The sequence below is a fragment of the Psammomys obesus genome, unplaced genomic scaffold (assembly GCF_907164565.1).
Source record: "Psammomys obesus unplaced genomic scaffold, mPsaObe1.curated_primary_1811, whole genome shotgun sequence".
NCBI lineage: Eukaryota > Metazoa > Chordata > Mammalia > Rodentia > Muridae > Psammomys > Psammomys obesus.
Window position 1 is genome coordinate 21,494,475 of NW_026585895.1, and position 18,521 is coordinate 21,512,995.

The window sequence follows — 18,521 nt, forward strand, 5'->3', positions numbered from 1 at the left end:
TTTCTTGATATTGTGAATACCCTAGCAATAAACACAGGGGAGCAGTATCTCTGTGGTAGTCTTCAGCGTCTTTTGAATATATGCTTACCAGAGCTGGGTTATGTAGGTACTATTAGTTTCAGTTTTTTGAGAACTTCTAGACTACTTCTCAGAGTGGCTGTACATGTTTACATTCCCATGGGCAAAGACTAAAACTTCTTCTCTCCCCAGGTCCTCGCTAGTAGTATTCGCTGCCATTTTTACTTGATGACAGACATTCCGCTGCAAATCTCAAAGTAGTTTAAATTAGCATTTCCCAAAAAGCCAAAATAATTAACAAGACGTCTGTAAACTCATCAGGTACATTCTTTCCTGCGCAGAGAATCCACAGTTTTGCTTTTCTGCCTACTTCTACTTCCAAAGACAGTGAAGCCTGAGGAAAAACGAGGAAGAATAGCTCAAAACACAGAGCTACTCAAAAGTACAAAGAGGAGCTGAATGTTGCCGTGTTCCACACAGGCCTGACTTGTCCCCATATGTGTGATAGGAAGGTCAGTCAGGGCTTTGTTACTCTCTTTGAATAAATCCAATGTGTCTTGCAGAAAAGCACATTTCTATGTTTCTTGCTTCTGTACATTCCTATGAACTCGAGTGGGCATGTGTGTGGTAGGTACACAATTACAACAGGAAACACATCAATCACCGACCAAGACGATTTCTCAGAGACTAATATGAGGTAGTTCTTTGTTGAGATTCCTTCTTTCCAGGTGATTTTAGCAGGAGGTGCATGCATCTAAATGGCTAGCTTGCTCGTGTAAGTGGAGCAGAGTTGTGACTTTGTGTACCAACAGGCTGTGATTAGAGTTGCCTCACTCAATACCCTCCCTCATACTTCTTTCTTTTGATATGCTGCCAAGGCCACACTGGCTGAACCCAAGAGAGAAAGTCAAAGGGAAGAACTATGATTGTTGAGATTTTATGTGCTAGCTTGACAGGGTGAAAGAGGTTACCTGTAACACTGAGGTATTGTCTAAAGTCTTGAGGCCTTAAATATAACATAAAGAGAGAGGGGGAAAAAACTTTCTCTCTGCTTAATCTGGCCCATGAGTCTCTCTCCTATTCTTTTACATCTGTCCTTCTGATTCTTACATCTTCAGAAGTCGGATTGGGACCTACGACAGCAGCTAGTTTGATTCTTGGCACCTTACATTTGGACTAGAACTGTATTGCTGGCTTGAGAGTGGGAGTAGGGGCTTCATTGTGCAGACAGCACATCATAAGACTAATTAGCTTCTATGGTAGTATGAGCCAATCCTCATAATAAATGTCTCTCTGTGTATCTAAGTAGGGATTGGTGATAAATGATAGTTAGATAAATGATAAATAGATAGATAGATAGATAGATAGATAGATAGATAGATAGATAGATACTGATGAGGATAATGATAGATACAGATAAATAAGTAGATGATAGATAGTGATAGATAATGACAGATGATAGATAAATAGACACACAATAGACAGATAATGATAGATAATAGATAAAAATAAACAGATGCGTACGTGTGTCATATTTGATCCACCCCTCTGAAGAATTCTGGTTAATACAGGATCACCTTGTGGGGTCAGGGTACCATGGAACCAGAAGGAGCTGGTCTGGAGCAGGAATGGGGTCAAGTCTGTCCAATACCAGAAATCTCCTCTCAAGAGCAGTAGGAGTGAGAACCTCTGCCTTAGGCCTACGTGTCTCAGTGCCCATAATCCTGTGGCCCCACCTTTGGCCATTCCGGAGGAGGCCACATAGCTGCAGCCAGGTTAAACTTCCTTCTTCTAAGGCTATGTCCAGTAAGCACCTGGAATTCCTCTTCATGCAAATAAGGTGTTCCCAGCACATTGGTCCTGGCCTCACCCTTTAAGCCTCTACCAACTCTGCAAAGGTTTAAATAGCCTTTGTCTCCTCTCCCCCAATTAAATGAGCTGTTCAACATAGTCTGCCTCCCAAAGTCTGTTCTCATGGTGCTCACCCAACAGCCCTGGCAGTTACTGCTTCCCAATTGCACCCCTCGGGATCTGCTGGCTGCCATTGAGAGGACTACTCCAGGAAGGGTGGGGGAAGTGGAGCCAAGCAGCCCATATGAATTAACCTTCTCACCAAAAGCCAATGCAGACTATGGTGTAAAGTGCATAGAGGAGTGTGAAGAAGCAGAAGAAGCCAAGCCCTTTATACGCTTGTGTGAGATCTTAATGTTATGGTCTGTTTTCAGCAGTGTTTTTCCCCTGAACTGTTTAATTCTGCTCACACTAGGTCCACATCCTCTACATGGGGCAAAAGCTCAGACAAACTTAATTACCTAGTATTTGTTTAATTAAATAGACATGGCGTGGGTACTCTAAGTGTAAATGACGTTCTTGACTATTCCCAAAAGTCTGTTTTCAAGGTTGTTTTTTTTTTTTTTTTTCTAAGAAGTTTCTTAATTTCTATCTTCTGGGGTCTAATTTTTTTTTTTTCCTGTAGTAAATTTCTGTGATTTTTCACTCTAAGCACAGCAGCTATTTGTATTGTCTTTTTGTTTGTTTGAATTGTGTTAATGAGATTTTTGTTATTTAGGCCAGTTAAGAATATATCTTTGAGCTAAACTCACTTTAGTCTGTTTTATTTTTGTGTATGCAATTTTGGGGCAATTTAATTTACAGAAAAGGGTACATTTCTAGCACATAGTTTAAATTTTTTCCCTTCAATTTTTCACTGATTTCCCAAATTCCTTTACAGAATTTATATGGATCTTGTCAATCAAATTTATTCCATATAAGAGATTAATAGAAAAATGCTACATTATAAGGCTTCCAATTTCCTTGAATGATTTTTAGTATTCTGTAACACTTTTTTGTAATTAAGATTTAAATACCCAATCCCTCAAGACTTGCCATACAGAGAGCTGTCAATCAAGGAATTGGCAGTCTGTATGAACCACATGATGAAGCCTTTATCTTTCCTCTCTGGTGCCTTCAAGACCAGCTTTCTCGAGCTGATCCTTCATTTCACATGTCTTAGAACTCGCTCACACTTCTCATGCTTGGAAATGTAACACACAAAGTGACAACGTAATCCACAGCTAATAAGTTAGCGGCTATAAAAATGAACATCCATGCTAACGTGCCAAGCATGGAGGAAGGAGGTGTTACTCTGTGCTCGTGTATACATGTCTGCCAGGGCAGTGGTACATATGCCTTTGTAGATGCTTCTAAGTTATGCAAAAAAGCCGACAATAATTCTTGAACTTTCTTGTCAGAATCCAGTTTCATTTAGGAGTCAAATCAGCTGCATCAAAACACTTGGCCATGATTAGCCACAGTTGAGCCTTCAAAGAAAGCATGCCAGAGTAGCCCTTGATTTGGAAGTTGTGAGGTCTCCCTTAGGGCTTATGCACTTCTGGAAACATAACAACAAAAAAGCTTGGAAGCCTTCGCTGCCTATTTTTTAATTCACTGCACAATGATGCAAAATTAATAGCTGCCACAATTTAAGTGTTGACTCTATAATGTATGCTGCTAGTTTAAGTATAAGAGTACCAAGAATACAACTCCTATTTTTTCCATGTTCATTCAAAGTGTAAATTTTAAAGTTTATTAATTATAAGCACTGATTTAATGTCATTTGGAGATTGAAAGCAAGCCAAAGTTCGAACACCACAACCTGAGCTTGCAATCTTTCTTTTCATGGGAGTGGGGAAGAGAAGTGTTAAGACAAGGTCTCATGTAGCAGCCTAGGCTAGCCTGGAGTTCACTATGTAGACCAGGCTGGCCTCAATCTCTTTCCTATTATCTCAGTTTACCAAGTACTGGGATTAAGAGCATGAGGCACCATACCTAGCTCAAAACCCAATGTTTTTGCAGTGCTGCAACATGAACACAGAGCCTTGTACATCCTGAGCTCTAGCACTGAGCTACATCTTACTGTGATGTCTGCTTATACAACAAGATAAGATAATTTATAGACACGTTCTACAAATGTTTTATATATATATTATAGATATGCTCTAAGCATGCGCACACTCACAATCCTCCTGCCTCCACCTCTCCAGAGCTAGAATTACAGGCTTGTGACATCATGCTTGGTTTGTAAATATTATCTTAAGCAAATGCGAGTATCTTGCCATATCCAATGTAGCTTTAAAATTGTATAAGCTCATCATCTTATAGATAAGGGAGGGTGTCTCTAGTCTGTGGACTGGTTAAGCCAAGTGGCAGCAGATCAGAAAGAAGCCAACACCTTTGCCCATTAGAGGATAGGGCGGATGCTCCTAACTTCAGTGAGACCCTGGAGATACGTACCCTCTGTTTCTAGGCTAAGCATGCGACAAGACTGAGGAAGGTTAAAAAAAATTACCTAAATTGGCAGCTTGTAAACTGTGAACCTGGGACATTAACCCAGATCTAATTAAAAAGTCTGCTGTTTTTATTATTCCCCACGGTTTTTTAACATACCAAAAATAAAACAGGTCACATACTCTTTGAAGATAGAAGCTCTGCCCAAAACATAGCTGTGTGTCTCTGTGTTTGTCTATTCCTTCATTTATTCACTCATTCAATGGGCGTGAGTGTGTTTATTGTCTACTCTGAATAAGGTGGTATGTGCTGGAAATATAGTAATGATGAAGACAGACTGGGGAGCCCTTCCTCAAGAGGCTTGCAGAGTAGGATGAGTTTTAGATGACCAAAAAGGCACTGAGAATATACTGCAGTTAGTGGTACAGGGATAGAAGGGTGCAGTTACTAAGGAAACAGATTCTGGGGAGCAATATCTAAGCGAAGGCTTTAAAATGAGTAGGGTTAGCCATGAGCTGCGAGTTTAAGGTCCAGCTGGGGAGCTTTTCGGATGAGGTTCTGAGGAAACGGTGAGAATGAATGATTGTCGCGCAGGAGGAAGAGGTGGGATGGTGAGGACATTGTACTGACATTGCAAACAAACTTACGTATAAACATATAAAAGACCCTAGACGCCAGAGGATCACACCTCTCAGTCTGAAGCCCGTCTGTCTGAGCAGAGCACAGAGAAGTGATAGACATAGAGAGGATGGCGTGATTGAGGGTCCAAGGCAGGAGTTCAGCTCCTTGACCTGGCAGTGTCAACCCTAAGTAACACTGTAGACTAGGACATGAAGAGTCAGCTCCGGGGACTGGCCACACTGGAGGTTGGCTACCGGTAAGGTTAAGCTTCTCCTAAAGGTAACGCCTCTAGATAACCCGTACCTAGAGGAAAGCATCCGAACAACTGACGTAGGTGAAGATCATCTTGTGGTGCTCCATGGAAAATATTGCGGGTGTCACTCCCGAGAAAAGATAATTGGGTCCTCATAAGCCCTAAAGGACAGCTCACCCTTACAAACAAACAAACAAACAAAACCTTCAACATTTAGAAGGAAAATATCCAGTATCGAGGCATCCGAACATCCCAAGGTGTTTGTTTCTGAAAAGATTAAGGGCCATTGCCTGACAGTGTGATGTCAATGGTAAAGTCAACTCTTTCTTGGCAAAATGTAGCCGTTCTACAGTATTGATTTTATTTTCTCCTTTTCAAAGGAAAAGAGATTTACCCTGGGATAAACGATACCACGAGGTTCCTCGTTATGTTTGTGCTGCCCCATGCCACCCAGATACTAATTAGTTCCTTTATTAAGACTGTCTGTTAGATGCCTGGTAGCTGAAAAGACAGTGTTAGCTGTTTTGGTTAATTCTGAGTTGTGAATAATTAGTGAACCCGAGACCCAAATGCATAAAACGAGGAGACGACTTTTGGACAGTAGCCACGACCCCCAAATGCTTCATTACTTCAAATTCTCATTGTAACAGTTAAGTATGTTTTATTATCAATCACATTTATTAATTTGTGTGCTATTTTGTTTATGTACAGGGCAGTGTAAAAATGTAAAACACCTCATGTATGTGGTGGGGTGTGTGCATTCGTGTGTGTGTGTGGTGGGAGAGTAGGGTACAGACTTGTATGTACACAGGCAGGCACACATGCACATATTCCCATGTTGACGCAAGCACATGAGGATGTCAGAGGACGCTGTTGTGTGCTTTCCTCTATTATTTTCTACATTGGTGTTTAGTTTTGTTCTTTGAGACAGAGTCTCTCCCTGAACTAGCTGGGCTGACCGATAAGAGAGAGAGAGAGAGAGAGAGAGAGAGAGAGAGAGAGAGAGAGAGTTCCCAGGATCCTCGTGACTCCATCCCCCAATGCCGGGTCCATAAGTACACAAAGCTGTGCCCAGCTTTTGTGAGGGTGCTGGGAATTTGAACTCAGGTTCCCCTGTTTTCACAGCCAACCCTCTCACCCACCATTTCCCCAGCCCTTAAAACATTTCTTGTTGAAATTAAGCAATGAACTAAATGTTCATGTCTCCCAAACTCTTTGTCGAGAGATCTTCATCCCGGTGTTAGGTATTTGCAGATGAATCTCGGGGAATATAGTTAGAATGAATTAAACTGTGCCCACGAACATGACGAGAGAACCTGTCATTCTCTCCCTGCTGGATGAGGGTACAAAAGAGATCACCTGAAACTGCAGGAGACTCTCATCCTGGCTTTGGACGTTTGGCTTCCAGAATAATGGAAACTAAGCGTGACGGCTTCTAAGCCTATGGCACTTTATTATAGTGGCACAAACCAAGACAAACAAGCAGGCCTCAGTGAGACAATAGAAAGTCCCCTGAGTCTTCTAAACACAACTCACCCTGGCTCAAAGAACATCATAAAAGGTTGTGTTATAAGATGTTATTGACATTAGGTCTTATAGAAAAATATGTTTTGTATAATTGTAAGGCATATTAATCATTAGTATAACACTCATATTTAGTTATTGTATACAGAATAAAATAATCCTTTTTCCTCCATCATTGGTTCATCATTACACTCTAAAGCTACATTACAACAATTTTCAAAATGAACTGTACTATGCCAGGATTATAATGTCAAATTTATATTTGACATAATGTAGAATGTATTGCCTTATGAATAAACCTTACACTTGGTAGTTGTACTATATTAACTGTTCATTTCGGTGGATCAAAGGTGTGGATGAATGAGTAATATCTTATGATTCAAATGTACTCTTTGTGTGTATTTTTCCTGCCCCCCTTTCTATCTTCAATAGAGAATAGCAGTGGGAACCCAGTTATCAATAGATGCCTAGAACAAACAGTATCCACATAGTATATATTCTATTAAACACATAATCAAAAGTATCCACCAGGCCACTGGAATGGACTTTCACAGGGATGGCTAGGTAGAGGGAGACTCAGAACTCTATGTGTTTATGATTTTCACTAAAATAATAAACACTGATTTGTTTTACAGTATAAATAGTAAAATTGTTTGGACAGACTTCAAAGTTTCTTTGAATAAACAAACTATCTGAAAGATTGTGTATAGTTCTGAGTAAACTTTATTTGAACCTAAATAAAACTTCAAAGAGAAATCCCTAAACATAAATGACCTATTTATTAATCAATGCCTTTCAAGATAATGAGAGAGAGCTGTCTGGAATTTGTCTATCAGAGGAAATGAATGGGGGGAGGGGCACTCAGAATCTTCTGGGGAGAAAAAGGAAAGTTCACAGGTTTGTCCTGGAGAACCTTTCCAATCCAGGTGATTCAATTTCGCTTTCTTTGAAAGTGAGAAAGCCTTAATTGCTCCTTTCAAAGGGGGCTGGGAGCGTTTCGAGAAAAGCTGTTCCTGTACTATGTCTTTGAGCTTCTGAGGAGAAAACCAGGCTAGACAAACAGGGTGGAGGCCTCCAAGAGGCTAAAATTTTGAAACTATACCACAAATGCCCAGTATTCCATGGTCACAGGCAAAACCTCTCATCATTTATACCTTCTATAAATAATACTGATACAAAACACTACCCATGTTTACCAATACACGGGTCTTAAATTCCCAGACTTCTATCCACATGCACATTCTGAGAAGGAGAGTTAACAAAAGAAAAACCAGAGGAGAGCTGCCTTGCCCGTATAGGAAATACATTCTTCCTGGGCAGGAGAGATGAACTTGCCTATCATAAATAGAGAAGATATCTCCCATAAGCCCTTTCTTCCCTAAGGATACACTTTATTGCTATACACATATAAAGCACCTCCCTTCCCAATAGACCATGCAAGATAATGTGTGAACAAGCCTCTGAATGAATATTTCTCATAGTTCCCTTTCCACAGGAGTCCAGCTAGGAAACAAGCTCTGTCCCTTCACTCTAGTCAAAAACATTTCTGACTTTAGAATCGATCTTGTTACACATCTTTATTCGTGATGCAGCAAGATCTTAGAAATGAAGTAATGATAATCAGAAGAAGACGAATTAAAAATAAAAATACAAATGAAGACTCCACTGTTATTCACCGACCCATTGATGTCCTTCAGAAGAACTGACATGTCTGCCTCTTAAAACTTTACAATACTGCTTTCAGGGAGTTGCTTGAAACAGACATGGAGGCACAGCCTGAAGCAAATCACTAAGGTCATAAAACAATGGAGGCCTGGGAACCATGCTGTCTGTCTCAAAAGGCCAGTAACTAGATAAGCCAGATTGACCACCTAAATCTGGCTAAATTATGTACGTATGTACATAATCACTTCAAACCTTCCAGCTTCTACTATAAAAAAAATCATAATATTTTTCAGATGTCCTGAGAGTTTTAAGTGTTCATTTAGAAAAGAAAAATGCACAATGCATGTGCCTCCTCCATCCCTCCCTAGAAAGACTGCTATCATCCGTGCCCACCACCTCTACCTGGCTCCCATGGAAATGAGGATTCCCTTTTATAAGTTTCTGCTTATGTTTAAATTGGCTTGTCTCCAGTAAAATTATCTTTCCCCTGGATCAGCTTCTCTAGATATATGTAGGCCAGCTGTCCATTCCTCTCCATCATGAACATCTGTCTTCCGTTCTCCTAAGGAAATCCCATTCGTGCACAGCCCTTCAGCACTCTGCAATGTTGATCCACCTGTCTTTTTCTCTTCAATACTCCTGCAATGTTTTTCAGCCTGTGGGTTGTAGTTTTCGACATTTCAGTCATTTTTGTGTCTCTGTAACCTCCACCCATATCTCCCCGTTGTGTGATATTCCTTTGTGTTATCTTTTTCCAAGGAATTCGGAGAACTTGATGACACAGCCCTCCACCCACACATTCACAGGAGGCAAAAGGTTTCCTCCCTGTTTTTCCGAAGTAAGGATTTGTTTGGCTCCAGAGAATGTCTGTTTTTCCAGCTGTGAAGTAGCAGCTGACCAGGTGTTCTTTTCTACATACTGAAAACTGACAGTCGGGCATAGACGGTGTGCTGTGCAGATGCAAAGACTCGGAAGAGCGAGCACACAGGCAAAATTTCTGAATCTTTGAACGGGTGGATCTCTAATAGCAGCGAAACTAGGGGAGATGTGGGTTTAACGTTTAACATTTTCAAATGTGCTGGGCTACATGCTGAAAAGAAACACAGTAAAACCCAGCCTCTCCCCATTTGGGAAGGAGAGACACAAATGAGTCAACATTTACTCATTCGGTGCGCCTGGAAACACTTAATAAGAAGCTAGCATTCGAGTTTCAGAAGCACATCAGTTAAACGGACAGAAACCTTTGAGGTTATTAAATATAAAAATTCATAGCAAATAATTGTGTGGTGCTCTGCATCAAGCCTTCTGTGTCCAAATGCTGTCTGTAGAATGCTGGAGAGGGAAGCTGCCTCTCTGTGACACAATTTCCTCTTGTAGAAAGCAGGAGAGAAAGTAGTACCTACTGCACAATGTTGTAGTGGAGATGAAAGGAGATGACAGCACATGAAGGGCTTTCCTCACTGTTGTGCCTAAAGACCTCACAACAGGCAACTTGATGTGGAGGTGTATTCTGCCTCCTGGTTTGGGAGAGTCTTTCATGACAGGGAAGGCAGGGTAGCAGGAACAGCCTGCAGCTTGGAGACAGAAACTTGCTCAGATTTGGGGCTGTCGGGAAGCAGAGAGGGGGTTGGAATGCTAGGACTAAGCTGGCAGTCTCCGTTTCCCCTTTTCATTCAGTCCATAGCCCAGCCCGCGTGACATAGTACAGCACACACTCGAGGAGAATAGGCTCCCTTTGGTTAAGCCACTGAAAACCCCTAAAACCCCTACACTGTGTGACACACCATGACACACCTCATTTTCCGTGGTGAGATGTTTTTCTTAATTTTTTAATTTAATTTTTATTTTTGTTTTCTTTTGGGGAGAAGGTTGCAAGAGTGGAGGGCAGGTATGGAGGGATAGGAAGATGAGTGGGATTGTTGCATGATGTGAAATTCACAATGAATCAATAAAAAGTTTTTTAAAAAATGTTTGAGGAGACTTGAGCTACATGCGATGCTGTCTCAAAAGAAGGAAAGAAAAGGGAAGGAGAGGGAGGAAGAGAGGGAGGGAGGCAAAAAGAGACAGGGGGACAGAGCAAGAGAGATAGAGAAACAAAGACAGAGAAAGAGAGTGAGAGGAGGAATGTAGCCTAGCAGAAGTTGGGGGAGGAGCTATGAGGACAGTTGGCAGACAATGGCTCAAGGGATTTGAACAATCTTTATCCTGCTGCAGGAGTTGATGCTAGTTTTAAGCAGGGCAGTAACAGAGGTTGCCTTGTAGGGCACAAGCCAGTCAAAAGGGGTTGGGAAATGATCCTGGCTGGGAGAGAGGAAGGCCTGAGCCAAGGTGAAGGATGGGGAGGATGCAGCAGAGGTCCATGGATGAGGAAAGAGAGCTGCCTGTCAAGGAGACCTCCTGGGTTTCTGGCATGGGCAGTGTGCAGGTTTTTCTCTTCACCACAGGGGGAACAGTCTGGGAAAGGATCACATCTGATGAGTGAGAAACTGTGCTGGTCATGATTCCATTCCACCTGATAGTCCTCTAGGTCACCCAGGTAGAGACCTTCTGGACGCTTGGAATCCATCAGAGAGGCACCAACAAGAGAGCTGCATGGAGAAACCATTGGTGCATGGAGCTATGTGAAACCTGGAGAGGAGCTGTGATGACTCAGGTATCATTATACCTCCACAACTCTGGGAATTAGGTTGTAAAATTTCAGAGCCCAGGGCAGATAATTGCTGAGTGGCAGAGCCAAGCTTGTCTGGTCATAAAGTCTTCACTTTCTTCACTTCAGTGCCTTCCAGGTGGCATGATGATCCATTGGAAGAAGCAGTTGTCTCTATATGTTGACATCAGTTGGGTTTGCTTCAGCCCAGCACTGGTGGCTTTTCTAAAAATACAAACATTAAAAAAGCATGGCTGTCACACTGGAAACGAGATAAGACAGACAGGAAGTCCACAGATTATTTCCATAAAGTACACTCAGCGTAGAAAAGGAAGTTTGGGCAGGGTATATTTGGCACAGGGTTTAAGAATCAAGAAGGGCCAAGTGGGTAGTCAGTCCTATCTACCTCCCTCAGCCTTGTTTTTCACAATACGTGCAATTTGAAAATACAGAAAAGGAGAAAGATGTCCTATCTTTCAAGAGGATAAAGTGTTACAAAAGAGGACTTGAGCGTGGGAGGGAGATTGAAAAAGAGATAGCAAGAGCTGGAAGGGAAATAGGAGGTGAGGCACTTATTTCAAGGATCCAGCAAGACTAGCTCATCAGAATGGAACACTCTGACCTCCCGGTTCCCCACCCCTAGGAAATGCTTCGTAATAACCAGCAAAGACTGACTATTCCCTGTATTTGGTCTTGACATTTGCTTGCTAACTTCAGGTAAAGTACAGTTGTAAGTTAGTGTGTAAACCCTTTGATGCTGGGAACATGCCCGACTCCTCTTGAGATCTGTACACTGCCTGGCATGGTAGCTCTTCAGTGAGCACAGAATATGTTTCAATTTCCCTTGGGGGCAGTTTTGTTTACCTGCCAATGCATTCAGGCTGCTATACTGATGGATATGACAGAAAGTCTTAACTAAAAAGACAGAAACATATCTAATGGAATCTTCAAAAGTACCCACCAGAACATGGATTTTTTTTTCTTCTTCTTCTTCTTGACCTCCTCAATAATAAAATTTTAGTAAATTCAATAATGTTGTCTTTTGTACAAGATCACTTTAGAAGGCTTTTTACCACGTATTTTAGCAATGGACTGGATATCAGAATTATTAAGAGTCTGGTGGACTGGAGAGATAGCTCAGTGGTGAAGAATGCATTGCCTTTGCAAAGGACCAGATTTAGTTCCCAGCACCAACACCATATGGCTCACAGCTATTTATAACTTCAGTGCCAGTAGATCAATGCCCTCCACAGACAAAACACTCACACACACCACACATGAGGGGGGAAAGCGTAATGATTAAAGGAGGGATCAGTAAATTAAGCACAGCTTTTAGGGTGATTAAAGGGAAAAGAGATGAAAGAATGAGCTGTTGAGCTGTTCTTTCTGCTGAAACAGAAGTATTATCAATGGTGCATTAAGGTAAGCTATATAGCAAAAATTCCCAGAAGCTTCAGCCTCGTTCTGCATTGTGGGAATAAATGAAGAACACCGCAATGAAAACACACAGAGCTTGCCTTTTCACAACTTACTGTCCCATGGGAATTACCCATCATCACATGGGACTTGACAGCACCAAAGCAGGCAGAGTAGTGTGAAAGCCTTAATACTAAAGACGAGAAAGGCTCCAGGTCTTCCCCCGTGGAGCCTGTTAGCATATGAAAACAGGAAGTCGGTTAACTAGAAGCAGCATCTTCTCTGACTAGTGTGAGGAGCATGTGGGATCTTGTCTGATGGCACCTGATTGAGAAGCTGCTGTCAATGACAGGGATGCCAGCAGTCATTCTGGGAAGACTTCCGTAAAAGGTTGTAAGTCCGGGTCTCCTTGTCAGATATCGGTTTTGTACATATTGAGTCTCAGCACTAACATTTCAGAGGTTCATTCTCATGGGATGAATGCAACATTTCCATCATGTGTATGGAGCCGGCACACAAAACATTATCTAGAGTAATTGGTATGGTGACTCTGGAATTGTATGTGCATGTGGAGAACGCATGCTGAATAAGGACTTATGTCACACTGGAAATCAGATAGATACTTAAGGGCAAAAAAAAAAAAAAAACTTATTCTTGCCTCACAAATATATGTTTTTATGTTATGTGCATTTACTACAATTCTTTCTAAAATTAAATGATGGATTTATTTCTTGCTCTATTCATATCATTGTACTTTCCCCTTATTTTTGTTATTCATAAATGGACCAACAAAATCAAGAAGGCTTTTTATAAATCATTTCCTGATTATGTGATTTACCACCTAAAGTAGAAAATGGTCCCTCCCTTACCACATTTGAGACTTTTTTTTTTTAAAAAAAAGTCTAGTGTGGGCCCTGCCTTTAGCACTGATTCACTAGCCCTTGCTATTTCTCTCCCTAGGTCATAGGAACCACAGCTCATGTCCTGCCTCAGCTCTAATCCATAAACATCTCATAAACTTTTCCCATATTAGCACATCCCTCATCTGTTTAGAGCCCAGGCAACACAAAGCAGGAGCTATACTCATAGCTACACCCACTTTGGAGAACTGGGTTCTAAAGATCTAATGTATTTCTCATGAATCATATAATTATTTCTTAAGGCAGAGTTTGAGACAAATAAGTTCTTCAAATTAAAAAAAGCCCACACACTCTCCAAAGGAGAGCACAAGACACCATCAAAAGAAGAGCACAAAGGTCTCTGGAGACTGGCTGGTGGCTGTTTAACAGGTATTTACTGAGCACTTGAAGGGAACTGTGAGAGGGGTGAGAAGGGAGAGGTGAGCTTTGATCTGAGATCCACAGGGCATGTGCTGTGTGGCCAAAGAGCAGCAGGATCTCATTCTCAGAGGTAGACTAGAGCTCCCTGCTTGGAAGGAGGCAACTCTCCAGTAAGAAGCAATAGGCCTTCCTCTCTAGTTACCGTTCTGTCCCTTATCACTTTCCCCAACCCCTGAAGCCAGACACCCTCTTCTCTCACTTCCTCTTTTCACAATAAGATCCTCTTGCTTCTGGGCTTACAGCTTTCCTAAGAGCACACAGAAGGATATGTTGTTATTATTTATTTTTACGTTTACTCAATGACACTGACTACAAATATGCCCCAGACACTTGACCAGCCATGGAGAGAATGGGAGAGAAAGGTCAGGAAATAGGTGAGACATTTGCACTCTCCATAAGGAGACAGTTTAGCAAACAATAAGCCTTAACTTCATTTCTACTATTTATTTGGTTCATTTCTATTTGTGCTCCTGCCCATCCCCTTGGAAGCCACCCTTATGCAAATACCATTGTCTTTTATCCACTCTGTTTTGCTCCTGCATATCTCTTGGGCTCAGACACAGAGAGCCAAGGCACTGAAAGGAGAAAAAAACAAAACAAACAAAATACCTCATTGTTTGTAGCATTTATTTATTTTTCTTTATGAATGCTTTGTTGTTTATTTTAGATTACATCAACTCTAAGACTCAGGTTCTCCAAAGAAGCCATTACCACAATAGTTGTAAAGATATTGTGGTGTTCTTCAGTGTCTGGTTTATACTTATAGTAATGATAAATGGGACAATGTTATGATCATGTGCAGTTTTCTGTCACAATAACAAAATAATTGAGATATTAAAATTTTACATAGAGAAACCTCTGTTGGCTCACAGTTTTGGAGGGTTCAACTTATGGTCAGTTGGTCCTATTGTTTTAGACCAATAATGAGCCAGAGTATCACAGCAGCAAGCACTGGGGCAGAGCAAAATGGTTCCCCACATTCCTAAGAAGCAAAATTTAGAATTAAGGGTTGGAGTCCTACAATCCTTTTTGAAGTCAGATCTCTATGACATTAACACCTGTCACAGAGCCACATTGCCTAAAGTCTCCCCTATCTCACAGCTGTGCCACTTCAGAGATAAGTTGTTAAGAGATAAACATCAACAATGAGGTACTTCCCAATGGAATCTGTAGATGGTAACATTTTAAGTTATGAAAAAATTCACGCTATTAGAAAAAGTCAGAGTATGATAGGCAGAAATCTGGCATAAATTTCTGTTACTATAACAGACTGAGTAAACTTTAGAAATGTATTTGACTCTCGACACTTAGATGTAATGAAGGCCCTCCTCACTGTGTTACAGAATGGTCATACCCACATGGCGAGAGCAGGAGCAGGGAAGAGGGCAGAACCTTCTACCCACCTCTTTTATAATTAGTCCACTTATAGGAGCGAACCTCTAACCTACTCCCACAATAATGGCCTCATACCCATATTCATGAGGGCAGTGCCCCAGCAAGCTAATCATGTCCAAATGCCTGACCTCTTAACACTATCACGAAAGCAACAAGATATTTCAGCAAGAGTTTCAGAGAAAGCTCCTGGGTTATGGCAGCCTCTCAGCAAGCTTCCAGATTCAAAAGCTTACAGGTCCTAGGTGCCTGGTAGAAATAAATCTTTTCAAGAAAAGAATCTCACCAAAGACACTGTCACTATACATACCTTAAATACTCTTCCAAGTGTTTTTCAGTACACACAGAATTTGGGGTGCTCTATGAAAGGGGGTAAACATAGGCCTTCCTGGAGTATTAAATACCAACCGTGAGTCTACATGAATTTCTCTGGAGTTAAAACACCTCTATGGTGCCTGTACAGATGGCTCAGCAGATAGGAGTACTTGCCCTTGCAGAAGACCAGAGTTCAGTTCCCAGCACCACATGGCAGCTAAGAACTGGTGTTCCAGGTCCAAGGGATCCAGTGCCCTCTTCTGGACTACACTGGCACTGCATGCACATGATACACAGACATAACGTTCAGGCAAAATACCCAAAAATATAAAATACATCTCTAAAAACAACACTATAGTCTGGTAATAGAGTCTATTGATAGTTCCCTGTTTTTGCCGCCACAAGTAAGCACAAACTGAGTCCCTTTGTTTATGTATTTGCTTGTTTAAATGAGCATACAAAATATGAGGCTTCCTTTGTTTGTTTGTTTGTTTGTTTGGGGTTTGTTTTGTTTTTCTGAGACAGGGTTTCTCTGTGTAGCCTTGGCTGTCCTGGAACTCCCTCTGTAAAGTAGGCTCACCTCAAACTCAGAACTCTGCTTACCTCTGCTTCCCAAGTGCTGGGATTAAAGCTGTGCGCCACTGCCACCACCACCAAGTCCTATGGCATTTTCAAAGATAGATTGCTTTTGTTGGTGCTCCTATGGACCTCTTCACCTCCATTGCCCCTCCCTCCTCCCCCCAACCCTGCTGTTGCATAGCACACAGTCACTACAGAATAGTTCTAGAAGCTAGAAGTCTGAGTTTCTGCTGGGATTATTAAGGTATCAGAAGGGCTGGGCTCCTTCACAGGTTGTAAGAGAACATCTGTTTCCCTCTCTGCTTCAGCTCCTAGAGACTTCCTGTGATTACTCTCTAAACTATGAAGATATATTATGGAAGATAGTACCAGGGAGACTCTGGTACCACACCCCCACACCAATATGGGAATTTGAAAGTACATTCCTGTGTAAGTGGCATAGATCATTGCCACTACTCAAGAAGCTCACTACCTCAAAGGCCCCTCTCATTCGAAACGTTTCAGGGGTTTAGTTATGTGCAACAAGTCAGGGCCCCCCTCTAATTGGAAGCTAAGTCACCCCAGCCTTTGCATCTACCACAAGGAAGAGCAACACTCACGGAAACTCTGGGTTTTGGAGACACTGCGTTGTAATGGTGCTTCTCCACCCCTTTGCTTAGTGATCTGCAGGGGCCATTTCTTCTGAATAGAACTTGGAGAGAGCGGGGTTCTGCAAGTCTGTCTATTAAACAAGCTTCCTTGCAACTTGAATTATGACCCTGTATACACAGTTCCTTAGTATGAAATGGCCAAAGCAGCCAGGTCCAATAATAAGTCATGAAAAATGCCTCGAGGTTGAAGAGCATCTTCACCACCTTCTTCTTCTTCTTCTTCTTTTTTTTTTAAAATGTGTTTTATGTGTATGAGTGGTTTCTCCACATGTATTTCTGTGTACCACACACACGCCTGGTGTCCAAAGAGGCCTGGAGTGGACACAGAGTCCACTAGAAATGGAATTATAGAGAGTCATTAAGTCAACTGGGACTTAACTCTGGTGTTTTGGAAGAACAATAAGTCCTCTTCATCCCTGAGCCATCTCTCTAGCCCTGATAATTTTTGTAGACAGGGTTTCACTATGTAGCCCTGGCTATCCTGGAGCTCACTATGACGATGAACTCACAGAGGCAACTGCCTCTGCCTCCTCAGTACTAAGATTAAAGGTATGTGCTACCATGCCTTCCACCAATTTCTTAGCTATCTATTATTGTGATGAATTATGGTGAAACTTGGGGAACTCCTTGAAGGCGGCTACAGCAGAAAATGACTGCTCACTATTTGAATTTCAACAACTTCCTTGCTCCCAGGTTCTAGGAGAGGCTGAAAAAACAACAATAAAACATCAAGTGCATCAGTTTGCTAAAGCAACTGTGACTAGCTACCACAAACTGGGTGGTTTAGAAAAATGTGATTTGTTCTCTACTTCTGGAAGCTAGGAGTCTGAACTCAAGGGGCCGAGAAGATTCTGAACAGAAGAAATCAAGAAGATTCCTTGTGAGGGCTGTGAGGAAAATATCTGCTCTAGGATCTATTTGGCTTGTAGGCAAGCCTCTTCCCCTTCTGCCTCTTTATGTCATGTTCCCTCTGTCTTTGTTTCTCCATTTTTTTTCTTTTTCTTTCTTTCTTTCTTTCTTTCTTTCTTTCTTTCTTTCTTTCTTTCTTTCTTCCTTCCTTCCTTTTTTCTTTCTTTCTTTCTTTCTTTCTTTTTTTCTATTAAATTGCTTTGTTAAGCCTTTATTTCCAATGAATATTCCAGAAACCATAATTTCTCCAGTAGAAGTATTCAAAGTCTAAATAAGGCAATTTGTCTATGTTAGTGACACCAGAGTTGGACAATTCAAAATCTCTGGTTCTTAAGCACAAACAGGTTTGAATATTCCCCATCCACCCTCATTCCCACATAGAATAGGGGGAAAGTAGTGAAATTATACCATCTTTTGGTCTGCCAAATTCTTTTTTTTAAAACTTTTATTAATTACACTTTATTCACTTTGAATAAGCCCCCCATAAGCCCTTCCCACCTCCCCTCCTGATTCCCATTTCTTAAAGATAGAAGTGACATTGTTTTAAAGCCTCTTGATTTCACATGCAGAAGACCTATCTCCAAGTGAGGTCTCAATTCAGAAGATCTGGGAGTTAGGACTTAAATATGTATTCTTGTTGAGGAGATTCACTTTCAGAGATATTGCTTCTAACTACACAAATGAGTTCTTCACTCTGAACAGTGTTTTACCTGATATTCTAAACAATAAAGGAAGGAGAAGCCTCATTCTTTAGCAAAGAAGGCTGGTGTTGAGGATAGCTACATTATCAAAGACCTACTCCCAAGGAACAGAACATTCTGAGCAGGTGAGCAGGGGATGGAGGGGGGGGACAGGTGAAGAGATGATGGGATAGGATATCTGTGCTGACTCAACTGTGACCAATA